The sequence below is a fragment of the Camelina sativa genome, chromosome 11 (assembly GCF_030686135.1).
Source record: "Camelina sativa cultivar CO46 ecotype springtype chromosome 11, ASM3068613v1".
NCBI lineage: Eukaryota > Viridiplantae > Streptophyta > Magnoliopsida > Brassicales > Brassicaceae > Camelina > Camelina sativa.
Window position 1 is genome coordinate 16031454 of NC_141890.1, and position 17526 is coordinate 16048979.

Below are 17526 nucleotides of genomic sequence, written 5' to 3' on the forward strand. Positions count from 1 at the left end.
AACATTTGAGAAATACTAATTAAGTCTTTTTTGTTCATTCTATCTTTTCTCTACCGAGTTACCCTCTTATCCTCTTATTCTACCTATTACATTCCGCAATTCTAACATGGTATCAGAGCCAGGTTGTTGTTCTTGACAATATGACTCCTCTATTCTCTCGATTCTCTTCATTCTCAAAGTCTTTTCACTCTTGTTCTTCTCTAGTTCATCATTTACGTTTTTATTCTCCGGGTAAAAGTTTTATCCAACGGTCCATAGCACACAACCATGGAAAACTCGAAACCCCTTGTACTACCTACCTTCCTTAAAGGAGGAAACTATTGTAAGTTTATGCGGAAGTAAAGGTAGAAATGAGAGAGTGAAGGTAGTGAAGTGAGTGACGAACAAAGAGAATAATGGTAGAATAGAATTCCATTAGTGTGTATTGTTACAAGGTGGCTATAAGTCTTTAAATAGGTAAAGAAAATATTAGGGCTGCTCCCTTACATGCGACACAAGGTTGATAGAGACACAAAGAGAGAGAAATACTAATCCCTAGAATGAAAGCGACCTGACTTGGTGTCCCAAGAAGATACCAAACCCGTGACTCTCTTCTTCCTTCTCTCCTAACGACTACAAGGAGGTTCTCGATCCTTCTCTTGGGCCTTAGATCATTGTGGCCTCTTCTTCACTCCATGGGACATGGTAAGACTCGGCCTCTTGTGTAAGACTCGGCCCTTTAACTCACTTGTACGGACAACCGTACGGACACCTCCTAGCTTAATCGATCCTGATCAATACTCCCCTGAAGCTTAGTCCGATGAAATGACTAAGCTTGGAACTCGTGAAGGATCACCTCGTTAAAAACCTTAACATAGAAAACCACATGGGACAAAACCATGTTAAGGAAAAGAGTGTGATCTCCACAAGTTAGGAGAGTGCCTTATGGTCGTGTAGGATCTACAAGTCCAAGCTTGCTATGAATGTATTCACAAACTTGAAGACTCGCAGCCTTGGTGAAGATGTCAGCTATATGATCTTTGCTTGGTGTGTGGCATGGTAAGACTACTCCTTCTTCAATCTTTTCTCGAACCTTGTGGCAGCCTACCTAAATGTGTTTGGTTCTCTCATGGAATACCGAGTTGGTGGCAATGTGTATTGCAGCGTTGTTGTCACAATGCATGGTGATCGGTTGATCAGATTCAACTCCAAGATCCTTGAGAAGAGCTTTGAGCCAGGTTCACCGCATAGCATAAGTCCAGTCTTGTGATCGTAAGATATATCAGTTTTCCCAAAAGCCGTCGGTATCTCCCCACATCTTCATATGGTTCAGCTAACTTGCTAATCAGAGCATTTGGCGTCTTCTTCATCTCCCCCTTTCGCTTGACCTGGTAGCCCTCTTCAAGCGGAATGGAAACCGGTTTGGCGCCATGCTTACCTGTTTCTTGTAAAAGATCAAGGGTATACTTCCTTTGAGAGAGAAACAACCCCTCCGAAGAGCGAGAGATTTCAATCCCAAGAAAGTATTTGAGCTCACCAAGATCCTTAATATCAAAAGTGGAATTAAGAAGAGCTTTAGTTGTAGAAATACCGTCCTTATCATCGCCAGATATGATTATGTCATCGACATAGACAAGAACCACCACACGACCACCATTGGTGCAAAGAGTAAACAAAGTGTGATTGGCCTCAGACCTCTTGAAGCCATTGTTGCGGAGTGTGGAGCTCAGTTTGTGGTACCATGCCCTAGGAGATTGTTTTAAACCGTAGATCACTTTCCTAAGTCGGAGAACCTTGCCCGGAGCGATAGTATCCTCCAAGCCTGGAGTAGGGTGCATATAGACCTCCTCTGAAAGCTCCCCCTGAAGGAACGCATTCTTGACATCCATTTGCCATAAGTCCCATGATAAGTTGGTAGCGAGTGAGAGAACGACTCGAACTGTGTGTAGCTTGGCGACCGGAGCAAACATGTTCGTATAGTCAGCACCATAAGTTTGTGTGAAGCCACGGGCCACCAATCGAGCTTTATAGCGTTCCACATCACCATTACTAAAATATTTGATAGTGAACACCCACTTGGAGCTCACAGCTTTCTTCCCTAGTGGTAGATCGGACTCGTCCCATGTATGATTATGAGTCATGGCGCCGTGTTCATCATCAATAGCATCGAGCCATACCTTATATTGTTTGGCTTCTTCATACGTGTTAGGAACAAACTGAGCATCAATCTTGCCAAAGAACGCAGCATGATCCGGAGAGACAAGGTCAAGCAAACAAACAGCCTGGATAGGATGAGCCACCGCTTGGTTGTTATAATAAACCCGCTGATCCTTCAACCGTTCACTACGCCGAGGTTGTTGACGTTTTAACCGTTCATTGCGCCGAAGTTGTTGAGGGCCTGCGTGTGTGGTCCAGTCTTGTGTGGGCTCCGGATCCTCCTCATTGATACTGTCGTCATGGTCCGGTTCAGAGTTGAAGGTGTCATGAGCCGGTCCGGTGTTGTCATTGGGCGTGTTGTCATCTTATGGAGTTGAAGTGACACGATCTGAAGATTGTGTTTGAACTACTTCCTCCTCTAGTAGTGATTGAGTTGAACTCCCGGAGTTAGACTGACTTCTTGTCTCAGTATGGTTCGGTGGTGTAGACGTAATACCAAGATGATCAAGAAGGAACCTCAAGTTGGTCGCCCTATCACTTGTGGATTGAGTCAAGTCCTTTAAACTTGTCCAATCTTTGTTCTCATAGTATCGTTGGGTTTAAAGAAATTTCACATCCCGGGAGACGTACATACGACCATGGACCGGATCATAACACTTGTAACCCTTTTGTGTGGTGGAATAGCCTATGAACATGCCCTTATTGCTCTTTGCATCAAGCTTACTCCTTTGTTCTCCTGGTACTAACACAAAAAACACACAACCAAACACTCGTAAGTGATCTAAGGATGGTTTAGTCTTAGTGAGTACCTCAAATGGTGAGAGATCGTTCAGGATCCTAGTTGGTGTGCGATATATGAGGTAGCACGCGGTCATCACGGCATCTCCCCAAAATCTTTTCGGCACATTCATATGAAACATCATTGATCTCGCCACTTCCATGAGATGCCGGTTCTTTCGTTCCACCACACTGTTTTGTTGTGGAGTGTAAGGACAGCTTGTTTGTTGTAAAATGCCATGTTGAGTGAGATGTTCTTTAAGTTTGTGACTTGTATATTCTCCTCCATTGTCTGATCTTAGTACCTTTATCCTAGCATTGAAATGATTAGTGACATAATTCTGAAAATTGATGAAAGCATCATACACACGGTCCTTTGATGGTAAGAGAGTAATCCAAGTATATTTTGATTTTTCATCAATGAAGGTCACAAAATACTTGTTGTTATCTATAGATAAGCATGGTGATGTCCATACATCAGAATGAACTTAATCAAAACAATTTTTATAAATGGTAGGAGACTTTGGAAAAACAGTTCTACAATGTTTTCCTAGGATACAAGACTCACAACCAGAACTATCAAATGAAACATTCGGCAACAACAAACCAAGAGCACGAGAATGAGGATGACCTAGCCTAGCATGCCACATAGCACTATTATTAGAAGCAAGACAAGAGGTAAGCGATATAGAAGAAGAAAGACTTGGTGAAGTTTTCTCTAAAACATAAAGATTTCCACTTGCATCTCCTTCTCCAAGGATCTTTCCAGTCTTAATATTCTGAAAATGTACATTGTTAGGACCAAATATAGTGTAAAAATCTAATCTGTAGTAGCCATCATTAACAGATAAAAGATTAGAAGTGAATGTTGGCATATATAATGATTTAGAATATTTTTCAAATAATTTTAGGTTATCAATTCCTTTTACTGGTACACGGTTAGCAATTATAACATTCCCAAGGGCCGGTTTAATATGGTCAAGCAGACTCGGGTTACTAATCATATGGTGAGAAGCCCCTGAATCGATGACTAACGTTTTACTTGGTTTAGAAGCAAAGAAAGTGTTACCGGATTCCTTTAAAGCCGCAATGGACCGTATGATGGCCTCCAAGTCTGACTTCCTCACCAAGTCCCCATAGGATGCCGCCATTGCCGTTGTCTCTCCTTGTCCACAACAGCTCCTTGGCCGCTTGTGCCTTCATGAGAGAGATTTTCCTTGAACTTGGCCGGCTTAAGGTGAGGATAAAGGATCCAACATTTGTCCTTCAAATGTCCTCTCTTCTTATAGTGGTCGCACACCATTGTCTTCCTTTCCTCATGCTTGTAAACTCCTTTGTTGGCAGTGACAAGCTCCCCCTTACCACTGAAGAGACCAAGAGATCCTTGCTCCTTTTGTACTTGAGCACAAACATCATCAAGTGTCGAAAGCTTATAACCGCGAAGGATGTGTTTAATGAGGTCATTGAATGCCGGATTGAGATTGAGAAGCAAGCCAAAGACTTTGTCTTGTTCCTTCCTTTCATTTAAGATCGCCGGATCGATTGTACTTAGTCTAAGCATCTCAAGCTCAGCCCATAGTGATCGGAACTTGCCAAAATTCTTTGTAAACTCCAAGTCTTCTTGATGAAAATTGTTGATAGCCTTTTTAAATTCAACCACACGGGTAAGGTTGGTCACATTCCCGTACACGTTCGCTAGCGTGTCCCATAACTCTTTTACCGTCTCGCAGTAGGAGTAGGCTTCAAGGATGGGTGCATCAAGCGAATTCTGAAGAATGGCAAGCACGGTCTGATCTTCTTGGAACCACTTCACTTCCTTTTAAAGTTCAGCCTCCTTGTCTTCTTCTTTTTCTTCTTTTCCGTCTTCCTTGCTGGCTTTCTTGGGGAGTTGGTCCGTCTCATCGTTAATCCATAGTCCCCGGCCACTAAGAGCGGTCTTTGTGGTTTTTTTCCACAACAGGTAGTTCGCACCTTTGAGCACCACCGGAGTAACTATCAGTTTTGTGGTCTCCATGGTGAGAAATGACAAGATTACTAGAGAATAGAGAAAGATTAGGTAGATTTGAGAATAGTAAAGAGAGTATAAAGAATAAGAGTGAGTTTAGAGAGTAGTAGATCGAAAAACTTGCTCTGATACCATGTAAGTTTAAGCGGAAGTAAAGGTAGAAATGAGAGAATGAAGGTAGTGAAGTGAGTGAAGAACAAAGAGAATAATGGTAGAATAGAATTCCATTAGTGTGTATTGTTACAAGGTGGCTATAAGCCTTTAAATAGGTAAAGAAAATATTAGGGCTACTCCCTTACATGCGACACAAGGTTGATAGGGACACAAAGAGAGAGAAATACTAATCCCTAGAGTGAAAGCGACCTGACTTGGTCTCCCAAGAAGATACCAAACCCGTGATTCTCTTCTTCCTTCTCTCCTAATGGCTACAAGGAGGGTATTGATCCTTCTCTTGGGCCTTAGATCATTGTGGCCTCTTCTTCACTCGATGGGACATGGTAAGACTCGGCCTCTTGTGTAAGACTCGACCCTTTAACTCACTTGTACGGACAACCGTACGCACACCTCCTAGCTTAATCGATCCTGATCAATAACTATCTCTTGTGGTCAAGAACCACTAAAACTGCATTATGTGGCTGCGGACTCTGGAGCTATATCAAAGGTGGAAAAGCTCCAAAGAAAGCCACCAAAGAAGATGGGAAAGAAACCATCAAAGAAGATGAAGAGGAGGCTAGACTCGAAGAAGAAGCCAAATGGTCACAAAAGACAAATGCTGGTTCCTACACCCTCACTTAAGACCAAATACCCTCAACAACAACAAAGATCCGAGAGCCAATCTCACTCACTCGAAGGATGAACAAGGGCAAGCCAGCTCATCAAAGAGTGGAGTGGTGACAGCATCCGAAGAATTTGTGAGAAAATCAGACTTGGAAGCATTCTTCAAGTCCTTGGCTCTCAAAGAGTCCGGTAAAACTTTCTTAACTCTTAGTCCTAAGAGTTCTCTAGTTGTTGATTCGGGTGCTTCACATCATATGATTAGTAACTCGAATCTCTTAAGCAATATTGAACCGGCCAATGGTAATGATATAATAGCTAATGGAGATAAAATACCAGTTCAAGGGATTGGTAATCTAAAGCTATATAATAAAGACTCTAAGGCATTTTATATGCCTAAATTCACTTCTAACCTTTTATCGGTAAAAAGGGCAACTAATGATCTTAATTGTTTTGCAATATTCGGGCCTAATGATGTTTACTTTCAGGATATTGAGACTGGAAAACTAATCGGAGAAGGTGGATCAAAGGATGATCTTTATGTTCTTGAAGACACCTCTCTTAAATCATTAGGCTCGTCTCATGTTTCTTGTTTAGGTGTTTCTTTTAATGTTATGTGGCATGCTAGATTAGGTCATCCTCAATCTCGAGCTCTTGAATTGATGATACCTAATGTTTCTTTTGATCACTCTAGTTGTGAAGCTTGTATTCTTGGCAAACATTGTAAGACTGTTTTCTCTAATCCACAACCTTTTATGAAAAATGCTTTGACTTAGTACATTCTGATGTGTGGACTTCTCCATGTGTTTCTAGGGATATTAACAAGTATTTTGTGACCTTTATTGATGAAAAAACTAAAGATACTTGGGTTACGTTGCTTCCCTCTAAAGATCACGTTTTTGATGCCTTCACAAATTTTCAAAATTATGTTACTAATCAATTTAATGCTAAGATCAAAGTGTTTAGAACAGATAATGGTGGAGAATATACAAGCAATCGGTTCAAGAACACCTAGCAAAACATGGCATTATACATCAAACAAGTTGCCCCTACACTCCTCAACAAAATGGAGTGGCTGAAAGAAAGAATCGACACTTGATGGAAGTTGCAAGATCAATGATGTTCCATGCCAATGTACCAAAGAGATATTGGGGAGATGCAGTCTTGACCACATGTTACCTTATCAATCGCATTCCAACAAAGATTTTGGAAGATAAATCACCCTTTGAGGTATTAAACCAATTTAAACCATCCATAAGTCATTTAAAGGTATTTGGGTGTGTTTGTTTTGTTCTAGTACCAGGAGAGTTGAGGAACAAAATTGAAGCCAAAAGCACAAGAAGTGTGTTTCTCGGCTACTCGACAACACAAAAAGGATACAAGTGCTTTGATCCTACCAACAACGGCATATTTGTATCTCGGGATGTCAAGTTTCTTGAAGAACAAGGCTACTTTGACAAGAGAGATTGGGATGATCTAAAGGATCTCGCAACCCCTACTGATCGATCCGCCAGTCTCAAGTTCTTACTCGATCACCTTGGCGTCTCACCACGTCAAAACCAAAACGTGTCCCAGGATACTCCACCTGACACGACTGCTATACCTCCGGTGTCACCTGATCCTTCTCTTGCGTCTCATGATTCTGACTCCACGGTTCAGGCGCCAGAAGGGGAGAACACACTTGATTCGACACATGAGGAACTTGCACATGAACAACAAGTTCTCGAGCCGGTCAACACATCTGAGCCGACGCCACAACCATTGAGAAGAAGCCAAAGGATCAGATCATATCCAATGTCGACACATGAGGAACTTGTACCATGAACAACAAGTTCTTGGGCCGGTCAACACATCTGACCCGACGCCACAACCATTGAGAAGAAGCCAAAGGATCAGATCACATCCAAAAGTATACTACAATAACCAAGCTGTTGCTCATCCAATTCAAGTCGTTTGCTCTCTTGCGCTACTACCGACTGATCATCAGGCGTTTCTCATCAGAATCGATGAACACCATATCCCAAGCACCTATGAAGAAGCCAAGGAAAGTAAGGAGTGGTTGAATGCTGTTGATGATGAGGTTGGAGCAATGGAGCGTAATCATACTTGGGATGAATCCGATCTTCCACCAGGGAAAAGAGTTGTAAGCTCCAAGTGGGTAGTCACTATCAAGTATTTGAGCAATGGAGAAATTGAGAGATACAAGGCTCGACTAGTCGCTCGCGGCTTCACACAAACCTATGGGCAAGATTATAAAGACACATTCACACTAGTAGCAAAATTACATACGGTAAGGGTTTTACTCTGACTAGCTACTAATCTTTCTTGGGAGCTACGGAAGATGGATGTCAAAAAAGCCTTCCTACAAGGAGAACTACAAGAGGAAGTGTATATGACACCACCACCTGGCCTTGAAGACACCATTACTCCGGGAAAGGTATTGCGCTTGAGAAAAGCCATATATGGTTTTAAACAATCGCCTAGAGCTTGGTACCATAAGTTGAGCACCACGCTTATAAGTCATGGCTTTAAGAAGTCTCACATGGATACCACTCTCTTTACTCTCCAAACATCCAAAGGTATAGTTGTTGTCCTCATCTATGTTGATGATCTAATCATCTCCGGGGACAACAAAAAAGGTATTCAAGATATTAAAACTCATCTTAAGTCAGTCTTTGATATAAAAGATCTTGGAGAGCTTAAATATTTTCTTGGGATTGAAGTTTGTCGCTCTCCGAAAGGCTTATTTCTTTCTCAAAGAAAGTATACACTTGATTTGTTATGTGAGACAGGAAAGCTAGGAGCTAAACTAGTGGAGACACCACTTCCTGATGGATATCAAGTAGAACGACAAGGGGAGAGAAAGGACCCACCATATGAAGATCCCTCTCGCTATCGTCGACTTGTAGATAAGCTAATCTACTTAACTCTCACCCGACCTGACATTTCCTATGCTGTGAATCAGGTGAGCCAATATATGAAAGCCCCAACCACATATCATTGGAGCCTCTTGGAAAGAATCCTTCATTACCTCAAAGGGAGCCCTGGACAAGGCATTTGGATGGGAAAGAACTCCACAACGAGCTAGTAGGATATTGTGACGTAGACTGGGGCGGTGGTAGGAAAGATAGGCGATCTACAACCAGCTATTTCACTTTCATAGGAGGAAACCTAGTCACATGGAAGAAAAAGAAGCAAAAGGTGGTTCCAATGTCAAGTGCAGAATCAGAATATTGAGCAATGAGGAAGCTCACTACGGAGCTTGCATGGCTCAAGGTGCTGCTTGAAGATCTAGGCATCAAATCCTCCACACATATCCCTATGCACAGCGACAACCAAGCTGTCATTCATATCACAACAAACTCGGTGTTCCATGAAAGAACCAAACACATAGAGTTGGATTGTCATAAAGTCCGGGAGAAGATTGAAGAAGGAGTTACACTTCCATGTCATACACCAAGTAAAGATCAACTCGCTGACATCTTTACAAAGGCTGCAAGTCGCCAGGTTTGCTCTCATATCTACAGAAAACTTGGTCATGTGGACCTGACACATCCTTGATCTCGATCCTCCTTCCCGTGTTCATCACACTCTTTTTCCCTCAATATAGTTTTGTCCAAAGTGGTTTTATATGTTGAGGTTTTTAATAAGGTGATGCATCACAGGATTCCAAGTTTAGCCATTGCATCCGGCTAAACTTGAAGGGGAGTATTGGTGAGAAGAAGGAACATGAGATCAACGACGTGTCCGTACAAGTGTCCGTACGAGTGTCCGTACAGTTGAAGCAATGAGGCCGTAGAGATCAATAGAGTGAGTGGTGTATAAGTGGCCCGATAGTGAAGTAAGGCCCATGGGACAGAAGGATCTGGAAGAACCTAAATATCTAGCCAAGGAAGAAGAAGAATCACGTGTTTACCTTTGGTGTGCGAGCTGTGCGAGTCAAACAAAGGGAAGGAAGGGTCGCTTTCACCTTTTCGAGTTCAAGACAAGCTGCATTATGTCTCTTTCATCTCACCATCACTTCTAACGGCATATGCCCATTGTTTTTACTATATTAGACTATGTAACAACACTTGAGAAATACTAATTAAGTCTTTTTGTTCATTCTACCTTTTCTCTACTGAGTTACCCTCTTATCCTCTTATTCTACCTATTACATTCCGCAATTCTAACAGTCTGCATCATCACTTGACCTGTTATCAGCATTATCTTCACCATTGTTGTTGTGTGTGGGATGAGTCTCCTCATTTGGTGCAGTGTGAGTTTCCTCCTGTTCTGCTCTGGAGGAACGGTGACTAGGTTCTCCGGTTGTAGTTGTATTGTCCTCCGGTTCTGCTCTGTCTTGAGTTGTTTCAACTAAAAGCTTTTCAAGAATTATTCGAAGATTTGCAGCTCGATCAGACGGTGAGGTTGCTATATCTTTATTATTGTCCTAACTCTTCATATCATAATACCCTTTTGACTCCACAAATTTGACATCTCGTGAGACAAGAACTCTCTTAGTGTCAGGATCATAGCATTTGTACCCTTTTTGTGTTGTGGAGTAACCGATAAACATACTCTTAACACTCTTGGCATCCAGCTTGTCTCGCTGTTCTCCTGGTCGTAACACATAACAAACACAGCCAAACACACGTAAATGATCAAAGGTTGGTTTTACTTTGTTTAATGCCTCAAAAGGTGAGATGTCCTCGAGAATCCTAGTTGGTGTTCGGATGATTAAGTAGCAGGCGGCAAGAACAGCATCACTCCAAAAACGCTTTGGCACATTTGTATGAAACATCATAGACCTTGCAACCTCCATTAGATGCCGATTCTTCCTTTCAGCTACACTATTTTGTTGAGGTGTGTATGGACAGCTGGTTTGGTGAATAATCCCATGATTTGCAAGATGTTGTTTAAAGACATGACTTGTGTACTCCCCTCCATTATCTAATCTCAAAATTTTAATCTTGGCATTATAATGGTAAGTCACATAGTTTTGAAAATTTATAAATGCTTCAAGAACTCTATCCTTAGAGGGAAGTAATGTTAACCAAGTGTACTTAGATTTTTCATCAATAAATGTGACAAAATATTTTTGATTTTCTTTAGACAAGCAAGGAGAAGTCCACACATCTGAATGAACTAAATCAAAACAATGGTCTTAGATTTTCAAGTACTTAGAGAATACAGACGTACAATGTTTACCAAGAATACATGCTTCACAATCATCATTCTTAAACGACATACTTGGTAACATTTGTTCTAAAGCACGAAAATGAGGGTGTCCTAATCGAGCATGCCAAATAGTACTACTAGCGTTAACAACAATAGAGTTCAAACATGAAGGTGAGCTTGAAGAAGATAGATTCAAATCCTTGAGCACATAGAGGTCATCTTTAGTGACTCCTTGGCCAAGCACTTTACTTGTGTCAATATCCTGAAAATACACCTCATTAGGACCAAATATTGCATAACAATTTAAATCAGTAGTTCCTTTCTTAACCGATAGTAAGTTTGAAGTAAAATCAAGCATGTAAAAGGCTTTTGAATCTTTATCAAAGAGTTTTAAGTTTCCAATACCCTTTACTGGTATTTTCTCACCATTGGCTATAATGACATTTCCTATGGCTGGTTTAATATTACTTATTAGCTTAGAATCACTAATCATGTGATGAGAAGCTCCCAAATCAACAATAAGGGGTTTACTAGAGCTTAGAGCAAGATATGAGTTACCGGATGCTTTTTTGATGGCTTTGATAAGAGCATTCAGATCTGACTTTGTCACGACCTCCGAAGATGCCATCAATACAGCTCCATTTCCTTCAGGAACTCGATTACTTGGCTCAGACGTTGTTGTCTCTCCAGCCACAGTCGCTTGATGAGCTCTAGGTCCTCCACGAGTGGACGTTGGTCGGTTGATCCGGAGGTGAGGATGAAGTAGCCAGCACCAGCTCTTGAAATGACCAGGTTTCTAACAGTGGTCGCAGATCGGTAGGTTTTTATCATCATGTTTGTAGTATCCTCTATTTGCTGAAGCTATTTCCACCTTGTTCACTGTGACAAGGTCACCTTTGCCTCCAAACAAGACATTTGAGCCATGCTCCTTTTGAATCTGGTTGCATACATCGTCGAGACTTGGAAGCTTGTCTGACCTCAAGATGTGTTTAATGAGGTCGTTGTAGGATGGATTCAGGGTTAACAGTAGGCCGAATACCTTATCCTTTTCCCGCCTTTCGTTTAAAATAACTGGGTCGTGACTAACAGGTCAAAGCATTTCTAACTCTGCCCAGAGAGATCGAAACTTCCCAAAGTGCTTGGTGAACTCCATATCTTCTTGGCTGAGATTGTTGATGGTTCTTTTGATCTCGAAAACTCGGTTTAAGTTGGTTGTGTTGCCAAACACATTCTGAAGTGTATCCCACAGATATTTGGCAGTTTCATAGTATGAGTATGCTTCAAGGATTGGAGCATCAAGAGAGTTTTGAATGATGGCTAGAACACTTTGGTCTTCTTGAAACCACTTGTCTTCTCCACCAGTGACTGCAGTTTTGTCTTCTTGGGTCACAGTCTCCTTTCGAGCATTACTTGAAGTAATATGGGACCAAAGCCCTTGGCCACATAGTGCCGTTTTTGTGGTTCTTTCCCACAGCAGATAGTTCTCTCCTTTGAGAGTAACTGGAACAATCACAGTTTTGGTATTTTCCATGTTGGAGTTAGTATTCAACAGGTAAAGAACACGATTTTATCAGAAAGAGAAAGAAGAGAATAAAGATTGGAGCGGAAGTGTTTAGTGAGTGTTTTGATTTAGAGTGAGGAGCGTTCTCACTCTGATACCATGTAAGATTTAAGACAAGAGTAGTACGTAGAACAAAGATTGAGAGATGGTATATAGTCGAACAAAAAGTAGAACAAAGTATGAAGAGTAAAACAATGAGAATTGTGTAGTGTAATGGAGAAAGAGATAATCTTTTTTCTTACTTCATTTAGTTCATAGGTTAAAGCTAAATATAGACAAAATACAAACGGAATATCCTATACAAGATTCTATGCACAATTACTCATGAGAAAGTGACATCTCCTTAACATAAATATGTGATGTTGAGTTGAATTTGGTTCCCACTTGTATCGACTTACACACGACTCCATGAGGAAGATTCTAGAGATTTTGTGACCGTTGGAGAGACGAGTTCATGGGCTGAATTGGTTAGACCTCAGAACCGTACGGACGGCCTGTTTTGTCTCCTTGTACGGACGTACGGGTTCTCATAATCTGAAGTAGCAGTTCCTGAAAAATGGTCAATGACTTACTTTGAGCATGTCGAAAACTTTCTCGACAATGTATTTCTGCTGGAGATTAGCGCCTTTTTGCTGAACTTTGTCAGGATGTATACAGAGAGTAGCCTTCCTGTAAACTTTCTTGACAGATGCACCGGTAATTAAATCGGTCAATGAAACTGGCTGCCAACCACATCCTGGACAAAGAACCTGATCATTTACATGGCAACATCAGAATAAAAGTTTGGATTCCTAACATTAGAAGAAAGTTTGGATTCCTAAATTGAACATCAGAGATAGAAATAATAAAGAAAGAGGACAATAAGGCATACATATTGTAATGTCGAAAGCAGAGCACGCAAGTTTCCCTCCTTACCCGCACCCAACGTCTTATCTCAACATCCAGGGTCTCACCAATCCTCTGAAACACAAGATACGTAGGTGATTAAACAAAAGAAAATCAAGACAGATTTAGGTTTAAGGATGGTGGCACAATTCGCTTTACACTACTGGCTGCAAAAGGCGCCAGACAAAGCAACATGATTTGAGATGGGTACAACAGAGGAGGGAAAAGGAAGACACCGCGTAGATTTCAAGCTAAATCACCTCTTAAGGAAACTTACATCTTTCTCAGCTTGTTCTCTTTGTACTTGAAGATCATGTTCATTTTTCTCAGCAAGTGCTTTCGCCTGATAGAGAAAACAATCATGTTAATATACTGGTGAATCCTGTGTCATTGTCAGATACAAAACCCATCAAAGAAAAACTCTAATGATACATACAGCCCGCTCCTATGTCCTCTGGTGGCGTTCCAGCCTGGCACGTCGTCTCTCTTCAGTTTCTCCATCCACATCTTGAAAACCACCAGACTGGGAAGCTGGAGCTATATACAACACAGGGGGGGTTCATTGTGACCAAGTTAACAGACATGAACATATTATTATGGAAAAACCTCAGAGGTTGCAGTACCACCTAATATTGAACTGAGATCATCAACAATGTTTGTTGCTGAAGAGGTCTTTCTCAAGTTCTCTGGTGCTCTAGAGGGCACTTGCGAAGATGGCCTGCTAGATTCGAAAGATCCTCCTTTGTTCCATGAATCCTGGAAAGGATCCTGAAACACAACCAGAATTAGGAGGAATCAAATCACCAGTAAGGCATTAAAGGACTTAAAGCAGAACAAAATAGATAATCCCATCTCACCAAAGGGTTGGTTCTCTGTCGTGGAGCATTGTTTGGTCTAGAAACAGAGTTAAAGAAGGAGTCAAGATCATTGTTATTTTCTTACTTCTGCTTAGCTTTAGCTTGGGCAGCTTCCCTTCCACGTGCCTCAGCAGCTGCCCTTTCCACAGCAGCTCGTTCTGCCTTAACTCTTGCTTCCTTCTCCCGCGCTTCAGCATTCGCCCTTTCTCTAGCTTCTGCTGCAGCTTTCTCAGCCTTTTCTCGTGCCCCTGCAGCTGCCCTTTCACGTGCTTCAGCATGGGCTCTTTGAACTGCTGCTCTTTCTGCACGCTCTCGGGCATCGGAAGCCTTCCCAATAGCAGCTATCTGAACTTTGGCATGAGCTTCAGCGGCTGCTCTTTCACGTGCTTCCCTTGTAGCCCTCTCTACGGCTTTCCTTGCCAATAGTCTTTCCCTTTCTCTCTCAATTCTTTTCTGCTCTCTTTCTCTGTCCTCTCTCTCCTTCTCCTAGGCTTTTTCCATCTCTGCCTCCCTCTCTGCCCTTTCACGCTCCAATCTCACTTGCTTTTCTCTAAGTTCCCTTTCCCGAGAGTCAGGATTCTCCATGTGATCTCCTTCTCTGCTTCTACTTGCCTTCAAATTTTCTTTCTCTCTCCTTTACTTAGCATGTCTAAACTTCGCTTCTACTTTATCCATGGCATCCTTCATTGCAGCAGCTGATGCAACAACATCAGAGAAAACATCAAAATCTTCACCAAAGGTAGGTTCAGGGTGTCCATTTGCAGCGGTCTGCTTTCTGCCCATAGAAAAATCATCAAGTTCATCCAGTTAAGATGTTGTTGGGCTATTTACAGAAGCTCTAGCTGAGCTAGGAACATAAGAGTGGTGGTTAGTGGAGCTCGATATAGAAGGCTCGTTGACCTTCTTTTTTACAGGACGTGTAGGTCTCGGTGGTGGAGGTCTCGCAGGTGGCGGAGCATTAGTAGGTTCCGTAAAGAGAGGGATCTCAGACACAATAAGCCACACATCATCATATGACTCAAAACTTCCTTCTGTACTGGTAGGTGGTGGAGCACTCGTATTTTGTGGCTCTAAAACATCGTCAAATGAAGCTTTCTTAGAATGGTAACTCCTAGAACTTTCTACAGGTGACTGGGAGCCACTGATGTTTCCTGGTTGTTTTAAATGACTCTGGCTTCTACTATTCATATCTGGGCCTGATTTTCCAAGACTATCGAGGGGGTCAATTTCAACAAATACTCCTCCATGGACAGATGCATGATCAGTTTTTCTGCTGCTGGAGCTATTGAATTTACCAATTTCCTCTAATGGATCAGTGAACCCTCCCATGGAAGTTCTCTAGGGGTTGAGGCAGACTCCTCCAAGACTACAAATGGGTCTTCTTCCACAAGTTTGGAAGATGTTTTGCAAGGCTGATACGCAGGTTGCTGGGGTTAACTGGTGTCTGAAGTAGACCTGTGAAAAAAAAGTAGAGCATAATTTAAATGATAGAAAGCTATGCCTATACCAAAACAAAAAATCAAGCTGAAACTTTGCATATGAATAACAAACAAAACGTTCAAGCTTTAGGAGATTTTTTCAGTAAGTTTCAGAGAGTAGACATAAGAGAAGCTTCTAAGCAATCAAACAGCTCTCCATAAGCGCTAAGCCATATTTCATTATGTAAGTGTGGTGGCTCTATATCTTGAGGAAGCTCTCAAGTCATCTCTAGGAAAAACAAATTTGTAGCAATGAAGCTAGACACAGATCAAGATGAAAATCATTTATCCTATAAAGTACAAGTCACTTAACCAGTTAAATGGTGACATGTCACTAATTGCAAATTATATTTATAAATTAATTAAATATTTTTCTCCAAAAAGAAGAACAACACGTTAAAAAAAAATCAATTACACGATCTAATAAAACTAACTCCTATTTGCATGGCTACTTAACAAAATATATATTTCGGTGCAAAATAAATAAAGACAAAAATCTTCAAGCTTAACTAGCTCCCACGATCATGAAAAAGATTAGAATTAAGCCAATGTTTTTTTCTATCTCCCACTCTTACCAGCCCTTCTATCGGATGTAAACCGTCATATTTCTTATTAGCCATCTATAAGTACTTGAAAAATGATCTATTGTCTTCTTCCACTTATATTGTAATCCAAAAATGCAGACATTCTCTGTACGTAATGGAACACCGACTAATTAGTTAGATACTCCATTTCAATATTTTATACATGATATATTCTTGATTTTGTATTATTTATTTGTTATTATTTCTTATTTTTCTGTTTCTCATAATTTTTTTTGTATTTGTTTGTGACAACAAACTTTTTTTTAGGTTCATCTACAAAAGATCAAACAAAGCAGAAAATCTAAAAAGAACAAAAGCGGGTCGGGATTGAAAGAGTATCGAAAGGTAAGGTCTACAAAAAATTTATGTTTATGTTTGATTGAAATATGTCTAGAGTAGACACGAACAAAGTAAAATATTTACTTCCTTTAGGTAAAGACAAGAATAAGATGTTGTATTAACAAAACAGAAAAAATGTATCTCCTATGGGTCATTAATTTACTTGATATTCAATATATTGTTTCACTACTTTGTCCTCTGTAGCTGTGTCAATCTCTTGAGTATGATGTATGTATATATGTATGTATAGGTGGTTTAAAGGGTTTAAATTATTTTAAGGATTATTGTCATTCAAGCATTCGATTTAAACAGTTTTAGATTCAATTCATATCGATCTTATTAAGTTTTTTTTTTGACAACAATAGGAACAGCTCAAAAGAGCCAATTTAGGGGAACAAAGTTCACAAAAAAAACATGCTACGGTGACAGTCGCGCTTGGCGTGCCAGAGAATCCGTTATGACATTCACATTACGGGGAACTAGAGATAGAGAGAAGGAAGAAAACTCCGTCTGATCTATCTTGATGTCGTCGAGGTAGGGTGTGAAAGCCGGCCAGTCGTGAGGAGAAGACACCATCTTCACCAAGTCAGAACAGTCCGTATAGAAAGCCACATCCCAGTAGTCATGTCCGATCATGCATTGCATAGCCCAAATGAAAGCTTCTACTTCAGCATGGAGTGGAGACAAACTTCGTCGGAAATTGGTTGCTCCCATATCTACCCCGAATCTTGAGGGGAAGAATAAACCCAACCTACACCTGCAAAAGCATCTGTCGCTTTCCAAGAGCCATCAACGAAACACCGATAACCTGTAAAAGAGGTAGAGAGGAAACGTTTGGGTCCCCTTTGTCTAGGATTAGGGACAAGTGGAGTATGGGGATGATCCTCATCCTCAACCTCCACCTGGGCCTGCAACCAGACATTTGCCTCACCCTCCGCCAACCGAACTACATCTAGTGGATTATCCATCA

General features: G+C 41.1%; 1 pseudogene across 1 annotated transcript; it reads right to left on the reverse strand.

Annotated features, from left to right (window-relative positions):
• Positions 1-12954: 12954 nt before the first annotated feature.
• LOC104728096 (auxilin-related protein 2-like) lies at positions 12955-17270 on the reverse strand (annotated as a pseudogene). The gene is made up of 7 exons (XR_015571339.1): positions 16978-17270; positions 14156-15610; positions 13922-14066; positions 13735-13835; positions 13576-13641; positions 13285-13373; positions 12955-13162 (listed from the first exon to the last, which is right to left on the reverse strand). The product of XR_015571339.1 is annotated as an auxilin-related protein 2-like (transcript).
• Positions 17271-17526: the final 256 nt, after the last annotated feature.